This window comes from Arachis ipaensis, chromosome B03 (genome assembly GCF_000816755.2).
Source record: "Arachis ipaensis cultivar K30076 chromosome B03, Araip1.1, whole genome shotgun sequence".
Taxonomy (NCBI): domain Eukaryota; kingdom Viridiplantae; phylum Streptophyta; class Magnoliopsida; order Fabales; family Fabaceae; genus Arachis; species Arachis ipaensis.
The window spans coordinates 16153611-16158993 of NC_029787.2; positions in this window are offsets into that span (position 1 = coordinate 16153611).

The following is a 5383-nucleotide window of genomic DNA, read 5'->3' on the forward strand; positions in this document are numbered from 1 at the left end:
CTATTCCCCAATGCGAACATTGCCAAAAGGCACCTCCAGGGAAAATTACATGGCACTCTACAAGTCAAAGCCACAGCTCCGACTATTAAAGTGCATGGGAAAACAAGAGTTCCGCACACCACTAGAAAACGAACCACTCTACCCATCTTTCCAAGTACGAAACCAATACCAATCACCCAACCCCAGACTATAAATACAACGCTTAAGCGACTACAGTTACATAAAATTCGAACCCCTTTAACCCTAGCGCTCAAAGCACAAACTACTTTACGGAGTATCCCTAAACTCAAGCACCTTATGAAACTACAGTCCCATACACTTCTTGCCACTCCGTTCCCAACGAAACCCCCAAATATCAACGTACTCTTTCCGACCACAACTACCTCTACCCTGATGAAACGAAAGTGAGGAAACACGAACACCACTAGAATGCCTAAACTCATACCCCTCTCGCCAAGTACCAATGTAACACTCCTTACCACCATGTGACACGTTACTCAAAAACTACTTAAGAGAATAACTGTACATGACGTTGACACTAAGTCACAGACGACGATCCTTTCATAAGCTTCCTAACTGTCACTTCCTATGGCACAGAACCTTAAGAAACTAAAGGCCAATACTCGCTGTACCTCTACGAAAACTTCAAAACCTCGAAAAGTCAGTCTACAAATATCCTCCAAACTAAGGACTACTCCACTGATAATAAACATATGAACCCCGAACATTAGTTTGGAGGCGGAACGTTAACCCAAGTAGCCAAGTGAGTATATAACAGTTTTTCCCAAAACCACATTTATGACGACACCCTTGACGGGAACAATCGTACATACGATTGACACCTTCAAATGAAGTACGTGCAGTTCGTAAGCTGCTCTACGGTCTTTTTTTAAACCGAAGTACCTGTCAATACCAATGGCGTAAACCTTGAGTACCCTCCCCTTCTCTCCGATAGAGGGAGAAAATACTGTACAATCCAGTTGTATAATAAGGTCTACTTCCGTACAAATGAAGTCAAAATAGCCGGACGTCAGTAAGACCGAATCAGCTACTCCCATTTCTTTATAAGATATTTCACTACTCTTTGATGTTATACCTCGGACCCGTGTGAGTTATAAGGACAAACTAACTAGATGAACCGTCTCGTCCCTTGAATCTACTTCGTATATATCAATATTTGCTGTACTCTAACTTTGGGTTGCTCCTATATACCTGAAGAGAGGAAAGTCGAACATCTAATGTGGCTTTGGAGTTCAATCGACTCTAACGTCGACTCTTTGATAAACTTAACTTAGGTTTACTTCATTCGCCGATACAAACAGAACGATTGTATATACGACGGCTCTCTGCCACCCTCCTACAACTTTTCCACTCCTTTAACCACTTCTTTTCCTCTAACTCGTTCGGTGGATCAATGTCAAAACAACTCAATTTATTATACCAAGTAGTTAAAAAACAACCTCTATTTAACGTGGTTTTTAGTCTACTTTAAAAGCGGTTTAACTTTCTTGACTTACTCGTCGAATTTTTTTAACCTATGTTCGGACTTTGACCAAAACAAGAGATACTACACCTCCTTCTTCATTTCCTCTCCTACGAGACCCTAGTATCACTCGCCAACCGAGAACGAAAACGAGAATAATTGTGATTGGGCCCTCAGTGTTAGTCTTATTGGTTCTTAGAAGCACACACGCCACTAACGGTGTGTCACTACTTCTACTAAAGATTCGAGTGTCCAGCGCTCTAATAATACGCTCTATAGTGATCCAAAGTGGTAAAATCTCTACCTTCCACAAGTACACCACTAATGACCACTCAAATACTTCAAAAAGTCTTCATCGTGTAAGTTTTATTACTTTTATCTGTACGTAAAAACCTACCTTCAACTATTGTCTGATTGTCTCTGTGTAACAAAGGTTTATATCGTTTAACGCCTGAAAAGTGAAAATCGGGATGAACACGTCAGTGAGTTCCCTAAAACCTAACAGTGTAAAACCACAGTGGTAACGTCTTCGTCGTACTGATATTAGGTTTATCAAAATAAAAGTAGACTAAGAATTTACCTACCAAGTGTAGAACTAAGAACCCTTAGTTGGTAGTGATGTATATAGTGAAAAGCTACCCTTATAATCATAACCAAACTATTGACTTCTTCTAGAAGTTCCAGTTACATATAAAGTAATACTAGTGAACTTACGTTAATAGTTTACTTACTGGAAAAGTTTTTTTTTCTTTTAGGACTTTACTTACTGAGAATACTGTTGAAAGGACTTCGAAAACTTAATTCCGACCAATATGATACCCCTTTCTTATTACACCAGGAGATTCCTCCTGGTTCCTCCAAAATATTTTATTTTTTCAACATCCTCAACTAAATATTTATAATTAAATCAAGTTTTCGACACAAAATTTATTTTGGGGAGGGGCCAGGGATTGATAAGTGTTTTAACTGGACCGCAAGGGAGTGGTAATCTTTAATTGTTGCGCCAAGAGTAGCTAAGAGAAGCACACTGGTTTTCCTGGGACATTGTCAAGAAGGCATTTTATATTGGCTTTTTAGGATGCACATTGCTATTGATAGACTGCACCTAAGTTTGCTAAACTACTCTGTTAATTCAGGAACGTGTTAAGTTGTTTTATCAATAATATCTTTTAGAGAATTTTTTTTATCACTTTTTAGGTACAAATTGGTAGGTAATTCTAACTATTATAATAAATGTTAAGCTACTAACTATTAATTGTGGGTTTAGCTAATAATCTAATCTAATATGTACTATAAGGCTACGTTTAAAAAAAAAAACTAAGATTAAAAGATAAAAATTAAAAAATGAAGACTAAATTAAATTTTATTATCTTGCTTGATTTAAGATAAATAAAAAAACTGAAACATTAAAATTACTAAACTATCTCTTTTCTCTTTTTCCCTTTTCTCTTCAACTTTCTTCCATAGTGCCTCAGGCTGCAACACCACCACTATTGCCCACCAACAAAATTCCTTTCTCTCCTCCTCTTTAATGTGCAGATTTATTGTCATTCTCTATTCTCCAACAGCACTTCCTCCAAAAGTTTTTTTTGTGCTCATGGCTTACCCATGTCGTTGCAGAATTCACTATTGCATTAAAGCACAAATTAAAATTACTGGTAATAAAAAAATTTAAATAATTTATTTTAATAAATACACAATAAATATATTAAAAATTTAAAATTTGTATCTTTTTTATAAAATTTTGAATAAACTACTATTTCTATCCACGAAAGTTGAAAATGCTGACATATCTACCCATAGAAAAAGAAAATTACTATTTGTACCCATGAAATATGGATTTCGTATAACAAAATTATCCAAACACTAAAAAATTACCTAATATCCTTAAATTACCCTTATCTTCACCACCACACCACCTCCTTCACCCAGTCACCTTTTTAACCTTAACCCTCCTTACCCAGCCACCACCCCCTTTTCCTTTCTAATCTCAAATCCTATCACCACTCCCTTCACCTAACCACCTTTCTAACCCTAACCCTTTTCACCCAGCCATCACCCTCCTTTCCCTTTCTAATCTCAAATCCCACTACCACTCCCTTCACCCAACTACCTTTCTAACCCTAACCCTCTTCACCCAGCCACCACCTCCTTTTCCTCCAAAACTCACACACGGAGACATTACACACACACCCCCACTCGAGGAAGAAGAAGAGAAGAGGAGGGGGAGGGAGACTGCATTGGCAACGTGGGGACTCGCTGTCGCTATCGCATCATCGCTGCCGTTGTTGAAGGAGCCCGAAGAGGAGATGCGAGCCAGAACCAAGGAAGAGGGAGCTGTCGCTGCCGTCGCGCCCTACTGCTACCGGCTCCGTCGCGTCTGTCGCCACCATTGATTGAGTCCGTCGCTGGTCTGGAAGGAAGAGAGCGCGCAAGAGATCAGAGAAGGAGGAGAGGGCGATGGCGCCGGTGGGTGTCATTGCCTCCATCGTCGTCGACGCTGTTCAGTGAGGGAGGAAGAACCGTTTTTTCTCTTTGCTTTTTCTATTGTTGTTGTTGTTGCTTTATGTGAAGAAGATGATGATGGAGGTATAGTGGTGGTGGTGGTGGTGATGGTTGTAATAAAGGAAATAAGATGGTGGTGCCTTTGAACTCAGAGTTTGGTTTAGGCGAGGGCGAGACAGGGAATGAGAGAAGGAGGGGTGGATGATACGGATGATGATAAGGGTAATTTGGAGATTTTATGTGAGTTTTTAGTGTTTGGATAATTTTGTTATATGGAACTCATATTTCATGGGTACAAATGGTAATTTCCTTTTTCTATGGGTAGATATGTCAGCGTTTTCAACTTTCGTTGGTAGAAATGGTAGTTTACTCTAAAATTTTTTTAGCTGATAACTTTATTATTCCTTAAAAAAACATGTTAACTAAATCGATGAATTATATACATAAATAATAAGTTATTATCTACCAACTACATCTTGATTTTAACACTTCTCCTTAAACTTCAGTACATAAAAAATATGCATCAAACTTAGAAAAATAAGTTTAGAAAATATTTTTTTGATATGGTGAGATATCAAACTATCAAAGAAGAATCTCTTTATATCTTAAAACTCTTTCTCAAGTTAAAACTTAATAAACTTTAAATTTTTATATTATTATAAAAAACGAATTGAACTTAATAATTTGATTGAAAAATCTGATGATTTGATCAGTTTAGATTAATACAGAGATTATTTTTGCATTTTAATCGGTCAACAACAGTTAAAATCCTTAAAAATTGACTAGTTCGGTTTAGCTCGACACAAATTGCATGCAAAAAATAAGGAAATTTGTATCAAAATTTAATCTCTAAAGTCATTTTTAGAATATATATTTAATAATTAATATCTAGTTCTTTTTGTTGCAATTTTAAATCTTTCGTGGACTTATTTGTTAGGGTTAAGTATAATTTTGGTCCCTAACGTAGAGGCCGAAAATTTATTTCGTCCCCGACCTTTTTTTCGCTACAAAATGATCCCCAAGGTTTCAGTTTGTTTTAAAACCGTCCTTTGGACCAAAATGCCCCTATCCTTTCTTCCCCAAAATCATGCAAAGCACCAGCATAAGCACCAGCAGAAACACAAGCAGAAGCACCAACAAAAGCAACAACAGTTGTTAATTAAACATAGCAGCAGCAGGACAACAACAACAACAACAACAACAACAACAACAACAACGAATCACCAATGAAACAACAATGAAATCAAGTAGAAACAGAAGAAGTAGGAGCAGAAACAGAACAACAACAATAATAATGAAACAATATAATCAATCAAGCAACTAGAAACAACAATAATAAAAAATTAACAATATAATCAAAGCAAAAGCAGAATGGAAGAAGAAGCGACGGGCGGA